At 39.5% G+C, this 13,310-nt stretch overlaps 1 non-coding gene and 1 pseudogene across 1 annotated transcript; one reads left to right on the top strand and one right to left on the bottom strand.

Moving 5' to 3' along the window:
- Nucleotides 1-3,034: 3,034 nt before the first annotated feature.
- Nucleotides 3,035-3,891, bottom strand: LOC114084752 (small ribosomal subunit protein eS6-like; annotated as a pseudogene).
- A 2,161-nt stretch (nt 3,892-6,052) lies between these two features.
- On the top strand, nt 6,053-6,156 carry LOC114085142 (U6 spliceosomal RNA). Its single transcript, XR_003581426.1, has one exon. It is a non-coding gene; the product is annotated as a U6 spliceosomal RNA (small nuclear RNA).
- The last annotated feature ends 7,154 nt before the right edge of the window (nt 6,157-13,310 follow it).

The raw sequence follows: 13,310 nt of genomic DNA, 5'->3' as shown, positions 1-13,310 counted from the left end.
AAAAAAATGTCTGAGGATATAACTCAGTGGTAGAATGCTTGCCTAGCATAGGTTCCATCCCTAGGACAACAAAAAGGAAAAATGAGGGACCTGAGAATGTACTCACTTGGAGAATGTTTGCCTAACCATTTGTTCAATTCCTAATACTGGTGAGGGAAGGAGACCTCTTCAGGAGCATTAACCAACTACTCCTATCCCAAATTCCATTATTTCCCAGATAATGCCCTGGCCTTCATTTAACAGATCTGCCTTGCAAGTTCAACCTTATTGGAAATCAGGCTACTCTGATGATTATCCTGGACTTCCACTTTCCTTTCTCTCAGATTGCAGATATATTTTTAAAATATTTATTTTTTTAGTTTTAGGTGGACACAGTGTCTTTATTTTACATTTATGTGGTGCTGAGGATTGAATTTAGTGCCTCATGCATGCTAGGCGAGCACTCTACCACTGAGCCCAGATTGTAGACATTTAAAGCTTCTTTATATGTGATTAAGGAGGCCCAGGCTTTCAAACCTGACTTTCAGTAACAGCCACCCAATTCCACTATCTATATCATTACTATAACTCCCTTTTTTTCATAAGTCTGATATCCACCAGCTAGTACATTTCCTTCCACTGGCATACTATGTACCCTATTCATCAACAATGAAATAGTCGATATCTTGACTTGATCCACTACACTATCTTGTAGTAGATCTTTGGATGGCCTACCTCCTAAACTTCATTGCCTATTTTCTCAGACCACTCCTGGCAACAATTGTTGCTGATTGCATTCTCAGGAAGCCGACTCAGGCCATGCAGTGGTGCATGCCTGTAATCCAAGCTATTCAGGAGGTTGAGGAGGAAGAATTGCAAGTTCAAGCCTAGCCTGGGCAATTTAGAGAGACCCTGATCAAAAGAAAATAATAAAAAGGGCTGGGGACGTAGCTCAGTGGAGAGGTAGAGTGCAATCATCAGTGTCAGGGGAAAAAAAAAAAGTAGACTCTGATGGAGATTAGCATGCAGGATGTTTATCAGAGAGTATCCCTGGGATTAACAATTTTGGAAGGGAGAGAAAGAGAAGATGAGCTGAAGTGTGGGCCTGATTATCATGTCAATCTGTGACATGGAAACTCTGAAGCTAAAATCAGAGTTGACCCATATTAAGTTGAAATAACCAGACTTATTTTGTGTGTGTGGTGCTGGGGATTAAACTCAGGGATGCTCTACCACTGAGCTACATCCCCAGTACTTTTCTTTTGTGACAGAGTCTTGCTGCTCAGGATGATCCTGAACTTGGAATTCTCCTGTTTTAGTCTCCCAAATTGCTGAGATTATAAGCATGCCCCACCATACCTGGCTTGATAAGCACCCTCAGAATGCAGTCCTTGTTATTCTCCCAACTCCTGCACTTGGTTCAGTCCCCAGTACCACCAAAAAAACTATTCCAAAAGATGAGCCCAAGATAACCTCTGAGAATGACATGAAAACTTTTTAGCCCTGCCTTAGTCATTAGATGTAGTCCACATGGGAAGGGTGTGAATTTATACATGAGGACTCTGCAACTTGACTCTAAAGTATCTAAGAGCTAAATGTTGTCAGCTGGGGAAGCAAGTCCTTCCTTCCTGGACAACACATCTCTATCCATCCAGAAATTGAGACACATAGAGGTCCTAAAGTCATCTAGTTGGTAAGTGATAGAACCCATCTCACTTCAAAGTCATGAATCATGGTCTTAAACTTTAATTTTTTGTGGGGTAGGGTAGGGTACCAGGGATTTAACCCAGGGCGATTAACCATTGAGCCACATCCCAGCCCTTTTTTTTTATTTTGAAATAGTGTCAAATTGCTTAGGGCCCAAGTTGCTGAAGTTGGCTTTGATCTTGTGATCCTCCTGCCTCAGCCTCCTGAATTTCTGAAATTACAGGTGTACAACATCATACGTGGCTTTGAGATCTATTTACTAACATGAAACTAAAGTGACTGGAAAGTAAGGAGAATGGAACAAGATTGATCTCAATTTATGGAAAGGAAAATGACTGCTAGGATTACAGGCATGCATCACTATGCTCAGCTAACTTTAATTATTGAGTGTAATTATTTACTCATTACTTGAGACATATGTCACAGCTGATTGTAACAGCTGTTTGAAACCACTCATACCAGGGAATCACACATTTTTAATTTCTTTAGAAAAATTTTATTGTGGAAATTTTCAAACATAAACAGAAAATAGAAATGTATAATGAACTGACAAGTATTCAACAGTTACCTTAGAAATCCTACAATATAAATTTTTGCTTTATCAAAGGCCAAACTTGTGGGCTTGTTTAATAGTACAGGATTCCCTATCTTACATATTTCACATGTCAAATAGTTGAGAAACCAGCTTTCTGTGCCAGGCACTGAATGAATTTCTACAGAAACAAAGGTGAACAAGATACCACTCCTACAACCAAATTTAGTGATTCTTGAATGCAAGTGAAAATCATCTACAAACTTGTTAAAATTCAAGTCTGAACTGGTAATGTAGCTCATTCTCAGTGGTAGAGCATTTGTTTAACATGGGCACTGCACTTGGTTCAATCCCCAGTACCACCAAAAAAAAACTATTCCAAAAGATGAGCCCAAGATAACCTCTGAGAATGACATGAAAAGTTTAAAGATGAAAAAAAAAATGTAGCCTTGAAAAACCTGTTATCTGCCGTTATATAGGAGTTTTCAGAAGATACCAAATAATTAATCTACTCATTGGACAAATATTTGATGACTGATTACTTTTTCCCAGGTACTGGTGGGCATCCCTTTTGTCTAAATTTCTTCCTATATTCTACATTCAGATGCTTCTATGTCTCAAAAGCATTAGGTACTTCTATTGATTATTGCTTTTATTTTCTGTGTCTTTAGTCTCACTGCTGGCTCCTTATAGCATATTTCCTTTGTCTGAAAAGTGAAAATTTCTTTGGCATTTGTCTCTTTTATGTGTGTGTGTGTGTGTGTGTATTTTTTTTTTGAAGGTCTGATCTTATTTATTTCTTACTGATAAAAATTCTTATTTTTCACTGGACTCAGAAGTAGAAGCTCTCAGAGAAGACAGCCTACGTCTCTTGGCAATCTGTTCCTGGCGTTTTTCTTTGGCTTCTTTCATTCTCTTGGCCAAAAGTTTGGCATATTCTGCAGCCTCTTCTTTATTCTTCTTAGAACGCTGTTTCTTCAGAGCAATACGCAGGTGCTTGTGTTGCAGGATACGTGGAGTAACAAGACGCTGAATCTTTGGTGCTTTGGTCCTGGGTTTTTTACCTTCCTTGTTTAAGGGTTTTCTGACAACATATTGGTGGACATCATCTTCCTTAGAGAGATTGAAAAGTTTGCGGATTCTACTAGCTCTTTTGGGTCCCAGTCTTCGAGGTACAGTAGTATCAGTAAGTCCAGGAATATCCTTCTCTCCTTTTTTTACAATAACCAAGTTGAGAACGCTCAGATTGGCATCCACAATGCAACCTCGAACAGATTTGCGCTTTCTGTCTCCAGTTCGCCTGGGTCTATAACATGAGTGCCCCTTACTCAGTAGTAGGCGAACACGGCCTTGGGTCAAGACACCCTGCTTCATGGGGAAACCTTGTTTGTCGTTCCCACACTGATTCGGACGACATAACCCTTCCATTCTTCACCCAGAGCATCCGCAGCAACTTCTGTGGCCATACGCTTCTCTTAAAAAGTACAAAGTTTGCGTTCATTGTCCACATCAATGAGTTTCTGACAGCCAGTGGCTTGGAAGGAGATATTCAGACCCTTCTCCACCTGGAGCCGGGACCTTGGTGTGCTGGGACTGACGCAGTGTTCTAAGCGTGTGTTTGACTGCCGAGCCAGCAGGCATTTGTCTCTTTTTTTTGCATAATAATGTTCCATTTTTTTTAAATGTTTCCCTGAGAAGGTGACATTTGGCCCAGGACCTTTAATACTTATTTTTTAGTTTTCGGCGGACACAACATCTTTGTTTGTATATGGTGCTGAGGATCGAACCTGGGCAGCACACATGCCAGGCGAGCGCGCTACCACTTGAGCCACATCCCCAGCCCTCCATTTTCTTTCTTCACAACTTTACCAGTTAGGATGTTTTGGCTGATAGTAATAAAAAACAGAGTATTTCTGGCTTAAACAAAATAATGTATTGACGGTGTTGGGGTATATCTCCTACATGAGGCCCTATGTTCAGTCTTGGACCACGTGTATACACACACAAATCTATTGGTTCATGTGACTAAAAAGCCCAGAAGTAGGTCTGGCCTTAGGCAAGGCCTGATTCAGTGGCTCAAACACTGTCAGGAGGAGACTGGCTTCTTTCTGTTTTTGGCTCTGCCTTATCTTTTTTTTTTTTTTTTTTTGTGGTGCTGGAGATTGAACCCAGGGCCTTGGGCATGTGAGGCAAGCACTCTACCAACTGAGCTATATCCCCAGCCCTGCCTTACTCTTTATTAAATATTTTTTTAGTTGTTGATGGACCTTTATTATTTATTTTTTTATCTACTTATTTATTTATTTATGGTCCTGAGAATTGAACCCAGTACCTTACACATGTGAGGCAAGTGCCATACCACTGAGCTACAACCACTGCCTTAATCTTTGTTATCTCACCCTACCCACACCCAGGCAACTCTAGATTCTCTCCTCAAGGTTGCAAAAATGGTTCCTATCTTTGTTTCTGCTTCCTGGCTACCATGAGCTGAATAACTTTCCTCTGCCATGCTCTTCCTCCATGATATTCTGCCTTATCTCAGGTCCACAGCAATGGAATTGACTAACCATGAACTGATCTTCTCAAATTTCTTTTGCATATTGGAAATGATAAGACACCAAGGACCAAGATCAGGAGAAACTATGAGGAAAAAGGGATTCAAGTCACTGTCCTGCCTGCACTTAACTTTGAAAAAGAACTCCCAGAGGGTTTCAAGCAATCAAATATAGGTTACCAAGAAGAGGGATTTCACGTATAGGACAATGAGATAAAAATTTAAGATAGAAAGAGTCATGAGTAGTCCATTGGTATGTTGCCAAATTTGGGGGGCAGGGCAGGACAACATCGAGGTCTATATTCAGAATTAAATCATATGGCCAAGAGTGGAGAAATGGTTTCTCTAATAATATTTGAGGTTACTTTACTACCAGGAGAGAAAATGCTACTTAGCAATCAATAGTGGAGTCTCATTGTAAGAGCCATGCTCCTGCAAATCTAAAACCATGGACCACAATCATTTGCTGGGCATTTACCCGAAAAAAAAAGGCTTATAATTGTAAATATGTATCCTTCATAGCACAGAAGCATCTCTCAAGGACTTGAGAGTCATTTCTCAGGAATGTAACCATCAAAAGAATAAGACTTCAGTCTCCAAGACTCCATGAGAAGACAGTATTCTAACTTTGATAATTACCTGCCAACAAACACAGCTGGCCTAATCTCACTTATACTAAACAATGCTTTGTACTTTCTACTTCTCTGATTCTGAGCTCCAATCTTCCCCCTTAGTTACTTGCTTTTAGTTTTATAAAAATCACTAGTTTTGGAGGTCACACATCTGAGCTATATATTATTAGTTATAATGATAAAAAGTTCAAAGCCAGCCTTAGCAACTTAGAAAGATCCTGTCTTGGATGCTAACCCACAACAAGGGAAGGGAAGATTAGAAGTTCATTGGACTAGACAAAGGGGAATGAAGGGAAGGGAAGGGGAATGGTAATAGGAAAGACAGTAGGATGAGTCAGACATATCTTTCCTATCCTCATATATAAATAAAGGACCAATGTTAACTCCACATCATATACAACCACAATAATGGGATCCTAATTGGAACAAGTTATACTTATTCTATGTTTGTATAATATTTCAAAATAAACTCTACTGTATATTTTGTATATAAAAAAAGAATAATAAAAAGAGGAATATCACACATACACACAAAAATCCTGTCTTAAAGAATAAGAATGGCTAGGGATGTGGCCCAATTGTAGAGCACCCCTGGTTTCCATCTCCCATACCACAAAAATAAGAGGAGAAGGAGGAGGAGACAGAATTGTGCTTGCTTTGGCAGCACATATACTAAAATTGGAATAAAACAGAGATTAGCACAGCCCCTGTGCAAAGATGACATGCAAATTCATGAAGTGTTTCATTAAGAAGAAGCATGGCTGGGTACACTGGTGCATGCCTGTATTCTCTGGGTTGGGAGGCTGAGGCAGGAGGATTGCAAGTTCAAAGCCAGACTCAGCAACTCAGTGAGTACCTGTTGCTAAATAAAATACAAAAAAGGGCTGGGTAATGTGACTCAGTAGTTAAGTGCTCCTGGTTCAATCCCCTGTACCAAGGTGGGGGAGGGGGAGAAGATGGTATGGTAAGTGCTGAAGTCAAAGACAAATCTGTGTGTGAGTTTGATCAGTAAGGAATTATGCTAACTGGAATTTTTCCAGTTCTGCAGATACAATGCCTTTCATAATTTCATGCTTTTGTGCGCACATGATTCCTCACCTGGATTGCTTTTCCCCTTGTCCTTCAATGCTCAGCTCATGTTCATCTAGGAAATGCTCCCTGACTCAGATGAGCAGATAAAGTACAAAGTAGTGGACAATGAGCTCGTATCCCATAGAGAGCAGGTACACGTGGTATGAATCCCTGATCTACCACTTCACCAGTTTCAACAAGCTTGTGACCAGAAAGTTACTTAAGAACTCTAATATTTAATTTCCTAACTGGTGTCATATCAGTACCCATTTCATGGCATTGTCGTGAAGATTAAAAGAAAATGCCCAAAGAGTGCAAAGCCTAGTAACTGGCCTGTAAGTGCTCGTTACACTATTCACTGGGCCTGACTTGTACTTAGTACCTCTCTCTTCTATAGTTCTTTTTTTTAATATTTATTTTTTTAGTTGTAGTTGTACCCAATACCTTTATTTATTTTTATGTGGTGCTGCGGATTGAACCCAGGGTGTGCACTTGCTAGGCGAGTGCTCTACTGCTGAGCCACAATCCCAGCCCCTCTTCTATAGTTCTTTTCACATGCTGCAATTATTTGCTTATACTAGATTGTGTGTTCATTGAGCACTATCCCAGAGTTTAACAATAACAATTAGCTTTATTGAACACTTACAAAAGTTTCTAAAAGGACTGAGGATGTAGCTCACTTGTCCAGCATGTGCAAGATTCTGGGTTTCTTTAAAAAAAAAACCCCACAGATTATGCTATACATTTTTTAAAATATTTATTTTTTAGAAGTAGTTGGACACAATACCTTTATTTTATTTATTTATTTTTATGTGGTGCTGAGTATTAAACCCAGGACCTTGTACATGCTAGACAAGTGCTCTACCACTAAGCCACAACCCCAACTACATTAAGGTGCTGCTACTTTTTTTTTTTTTTTTTTGGTATTGAGGATTGAACCTAGGAAGGGCTTTGTTGCCATCATGGTCTTCCTTCCCTCCACTAATTATGACATGTATTACTTTCATTATCATTACTTTTTTTTGTGTCTGATGGTGGGGATTGAACCCAGGCCCTTGTGCATGCTAGATACACACTCTTTAACTGAGTTACATGCTAGTATTATTATTCAATTCTATATCATTTATAATGTAAACAAAATTTCCTTTTTACCACAAATAAGCTACAGCTCAGGCTGCTGTCAGTAACTTTTATTGGTCAGCATCTATTTTCTACTGGAGAAACTGTACCCCAAGCTGTTACTGGATCAGGTCCAAGGAGGTCCCCAGAAGGGAGTAGAAACCTCCAGTCAACTCTGGTAAACTTTGTTTGTTTGCTTTTATTTATTTATTTATTTATTTATTTTTTTGGTACCAGGGATTGAACCCAAGGGTGTTTTAACTACTGAGCCACACCCCCCAGCCCTTTTTATTTCTTATTTTGAGACAGGGTCTCTCTAAATTGCCCAGGTGGGCCTTGGAACTTTCAAACCTCCTGCCTTGGCCTCTGAAACAGTTGGAATTACAGACATATGTTACTGCATCCAACACATTATTTTTTCTGGATTTGAAAAAGTTTATTCCCTTCAGGCCTCCCTTTCCACACTATGGTAAATATTCATGGAGTTGGGACTGGGGATATAGCTCAATTGGTAGAGTGCTTGCCTCCTGTGTACAAGGCCCTGGGTTCAATCCTATCAGCAAAACACACACACACACACACACACACACACAATTATTCATGGAGATTCCTATATATAAGGAAAAAAACTAACAACCAATGATAGAGTAATGCAAATCAAAGCCACAATAAGGCACCACTTCACACCAATTTGAATAACTATTAGAAACAACAACAAAAAGAAACGTTGGGGTGATGTGGAGAAATTTGAACCATTATGCATTGTTGATAGAAATATAAAATTGTACAGCCACTGTAGAAAATGGTATGGCAGTTACTAAAAAATTGAAAAGAGTTACCTAATGATCCAGCCATTCCACTTCTGGACACATACCAAAAAGAAATAAAACCAGAGACTTGGAAAAACAAAAACAAAACGATTTAGGAATAAACTTAACCAAGAAGACAAAAGAAAGATTTGTACATTGGAAATTATAAAATACTAATGAGCTGCCTGTGGTGGCCCACACTTGTAATCCCAGCCACTACTGAGGCTGAGGAAGGAGGATTACAAGATCAAAACCAGCCTCAGCAATTTATTGAGGCCCTGAGCAACTTAATGAGACCTAGTCTCAAAATAAAAAATAAAAAGGGGTGGGGATGTAGCTCAGTGGTTAAGTGCCATGGATTCAATATCCTGGTACCAAAAAACAAAACACTAATGAAAGAAATTCAAGAAGACACAAATAAATGTAAAGATATCTCATATTCAAGGATTAGAAGAATTTATATTGTTAAAATGTATCAAGGGCTGGGGTTGTGGTTCAGTGGTAGAGCACTTGCCCAACACCTGTGAGGCACTGGGTTGGATTCTCAGCACTACATGTAAATAAATAAAAATAAAGGTCCATTGACAACTAAAAAAAATTTTTTTAAATGTATCAAAATATCACATTGAATCCTACACATATGTACAATTATTATATTTCAGTTACAAATAAAAAGCCCATACTACTCAAGCCTATCTACAGATTCAATGCAATCTCTATAAAATTCCAATATTTCATATAAATAAAAATGAAAATCCTAAAAATTTTATAAAACCACAAATAGCCCCGTGCAGTGGCACATACCTGTAATCCCAGCAGCTTAGGAGGCTGAGGCAGGAGGATGGTGAGTTCAAAGCCAGCCTCAGCAATTTAGTGAGGGCTTAAGCAACTCAGTGAGACCCAGTCTCTAAATATAATATAAAAAGGCTGGGGACAGTGGTTATGTACTCCCGGGTTCAATGCCTGGTACAAAAACAAACAAACATAAAGACCACCCCCCAAAAAACTTGTCTTCCATTTATTCCACTTTTTCCCCTCTATGTACCAAGGATGGAATACAGGGATGCTTTACCACTGAGCTGCATCCTAAGCCCTCTTATTTATTATTTATTTATTTAGGTACTGGAGATTGAACTCAGGGGCACTCCACCACTGAGCCACATCCTCCGCCCTATTTTGTATTTTATTTAGAGACAGGGTCTCACTGAGTTGCTTAGCATCTTGCTTTTTGCAGAGGCAGGCTTTGAACTCATGATCCTCCTGTCTCAGCCTCCCAAGCCACTAGGATTACAAACATGTGTCACTTCACCTGGCCCTTTTCATTTTTTACTTAGAAATAGGGTCTTGCAAGTCTTGCAATAGCCAATCTCAAAAAAACAAATGCCGAATGTTTTCTCTGATATAAGGAGGCTGACTCATAGTGGAGTAGGGAGGGGGAACATAGGAGGAATAGATGAATTCTAGATAGGGAAGAGGGGAGGGAGGGAAAGGGAGGAGGCAGGGGAGTAGCAAGGATGGTGGAATGTGATGGACATCATTATCCAAAGTACATGTATGAAGATACGAATTGGGTGTCAACCTACTTTATATATAATTATTATTATATATAAACAGAGATATGAAAAATTGTGGTATATATGTGTAATAAGAATTGTAATGCAAAACCAAACAAACAAAAAACAAAGTACATGGGCTGGGGATGTGGCTCAAGTGGTAGCGCGCTCGCCAGGCGAGCGCGCTGCCCCGGTTCGATCCTCAGCACCACATACAAACAAAGATGTTGTGTCCGCCGAAAACTAAAAAAATAAAATAAATATTTTTTAAAAAAGATTCTCTCTCTCTCCCTCCTCTCTCTCTCTCTCTTTAAAAAAAAGTACATGTATAAAAACATGAATTGGCATGAACATACTTTATATACAAAGATATGAAAAATTGTGCTCTATATATGTAATAAGAATTGTAATGCATTCCTCTGTCTTGTATTTGAAAGAAAATAAAATCAATTAAATAAAAAAATAAAGGTAAAAAATTAAAAATAAATAAATAAAGAAAGAAATAGGGTCTTGCTAAGTTGCTTAGGGTCTTGCTAAATTGATGAAACTGGTGTGGAATTGTGATCCTCCTGCTTCAGTCTCCAGAGTCACTGGGAGAACAGCTGTGTATCACACTACCCTGTTTATCCATGCTACTTCTAAAAGCATCTTGTCATCCACAGATGACCCTAATCCTTAACAATATATTCAAGTTTAACCATTGATTGTAAGTGGTAAAAATCTAAATAATTAATTTAAGTAAAATAAATGTGTTGGTGTTTAGAAGTTAAGGGAAGATCAAATGGCTGAGCTATGTGGGGTGGCATAAATAGAATTGAACCTCAGGAATAACTCAAATAGACGACATGAATACTAATTGGAATTTTCACTTATCCTTCAAACTCTGCCTTTATCAGCATCTAGATTTTATTTTCTCCCGCTGCAAACCAATTTCCTTCACAATATTAGCAAGTAGTTAAGAAGCTCAGCAGGAGCCAGCAGGGTCAAAAAGACTTTTAAAAAAATGTCTAGTTCAGAAAATTCTCAAGAAAACTAGATTAGCCCAGTGCAAATCAGGTATCTACCATTGAATCAATCAGCTGAAATGTGGAAGGTCATGTAAACATAGGAGACCAAGTGGTTGGAATGGAGAAGAAGAATAAAGTTGAGCAGAGAAAGAAAGTGTAAGTGAATGGCAACAAATGACAAGCGACAGGAGGCAGGAAGGAAATCTCAGATCAGCAAGCTTTCAAGTCAATGGATCAGGCATGGCAGGGCTCATTTTCTGGGTATGGAGATGGCCCCTGGGGTCACAGAAGGAGTCTGGGTTTTTAGTTTACAATGAGGGTGAATTAATCATTGGAGACTGTGGACGTGCTGTTCGAATAGTCTGGGACCTAATTGTGCAGGTTAAAATTTTAACTCAGGAAGGCAGTTGTAAAAAGTTTGAAATTCATTGTCACTGGGAAAAGCTCACAACTTGGTGTTCATTGCTGTCTTCCTTCCTCTGGGATCCATTGTTACCTATTTGCTTTTTTCCTTCCAGGACTCATCTGCAGTGGGGAAAGGGTACTGTTTCACTATTCACCTCCTCCCTTTTTGGTTGGGAAGGGGCAAATGTTTGCTTTGATGGAGATGCTGGAGATGAAACTGGGAAGGGATGAAAGTTTGCTTTTTCCCTCGGGTCCCATTGTTACTGGGAAAGGATGTACTGGGAGAGGTTTAATTTTGGGGTCAATTTCTTCTCCCTCCTCCCAAATCACACTGTCCATTTTTCCCACTGTCTTTCTGTTTTTCCTGGGGAATTTTCTTGTAGGAATATTATTTTCTATAACTCTCAGAAAGAGGAGCAGAGAAAACCTTAACTTCACTAAGAGGAGTACTGAGTGTGGTTTAGGCTGATAGTTGGTATGAGAAATTAAAGATAAGTATAAATAGGATAGATGGAGTAGGAGATCATGGAAGGCTTAGAATTTATGCAATGGCATATCTAGATGCCAAAATGAATATGGTATTTAGCTTTGGATGCCACATTTTATTTTACTTATTTTTTGGTGCTGATGATTGAACCTAGGGGTGCTTTACCACTGAATTACATCCCCACTCCTTTTGGTTTTTTGAGACAGGGTCTTGTTAAGTTGCATAGGGTCTCACTAAGTTGCTGAGGTTTCACTTTGAACTTGGGATCCTCCTGCCTCAGCCTCCTGAGTCACTGGGATTACAGTTGTGTGCCACTACATCTGGCTAGGTATAATATTAAAAAAATGGAAACAGACATGTCCAATGTCCAGATTAGGACAATCTATTGATTATAGGCTGTGTAAAGGCAATGACTATTGGATATCACTGGGTTTGAAAGGAAGGATTGAGAGAGCAAAGAAAGGAAAGAGGACTCAAGAGGATTTGGGGTGTGTGAGTGAAGGTTTTGGACAGGAGCTAATATTAACCAATGATTTCCAGCTTGGAAGCATGTGGGGAATTATAGAAATATGGGCAATAAAAGGAGGAGTTAATATGTGAAAATGTGGTACATTCAGCTTTAGACATTTTTGAGATGCTGGTAGTGTATCCCACACCTGGAATTGCTACAACAGTTATAAATGAATGCTGGGGTTTAGGAAACAAGTTTATTAAATTGTCTGTATATAACTTGTATTTGAAGCTGCAAAAGAAGGTATAGGCCCAGCATGGTGGTGCAAGTCTGTAATCCCAGTGATTTGGGAGACTGAGGCAGGAGGATTGCAAGTTCAAAGCTAGCCTCATCAATTTTGAGAGTCCCTAGGCAAATTAGCAAGACCCTGTCTCAAAATAAAAAAATAAAAAAGGCTGGGGATATAGCTCAGGGGGAGCTATGCCTGGGTTCAATAAAAAAGAAAAAGGAAAAAATATATATATAATGGAAGTATGAAAGTCCAGTTAAGTGGGTGACCCCACTGAGTGAGATTGGGGAAGGGCTGCCGAACATTTGCGTGGAGGTCTCTAAGGGGGCAGAACCAACAGAAATAGCTTTCTGAGGTCACAGGCAGTTCTTGGGAGATTGGGGGAAGATGAGGCCCTAAGGCACCTAGGCGCCTGAGGAATGAACGAACGAGAGCAATAATTAGCTCCTATTCGAAAGATACAGGAGGAGTTGGCAGCCTAAGAGCGGGATGTAGGAAGGAGAAGCGAAAAACTTCCCTAAATTCTCCCCTCTCTCACAAAGGGCAGAAAAGATCAGGAAGAGTGAAAGCCGGGCTTTCCGGGGACAGGAATACAAGACTTTGGATGGTCCTGTTGCGGGACCTTTGCTACTCTGCCTGGAACTCTAGTGTTTAAACACCTAGTTTGCCTCCGGAAGGAAAAAGCAGATGGACCGTCACAGGAATAGTGGAGAAC

This window comes from Marmota flaviventris, chromosome 2 (genome assembly GCF_047511675.1).
Source record: "Marmota flaviventris isolate mMarFla1 chromosome 2, mMarFla1.hap1, whole genome shotgun sequence".
Lineage (NCBI taxonomy): Eukaryota > Metazoa > Chordata > Mammalia > Rodentia > Sciuridae > Marmota > Marmota flaviventris.
This window is presented reverse-complemented; position numbering and strand designations above follow the sequence as displayed.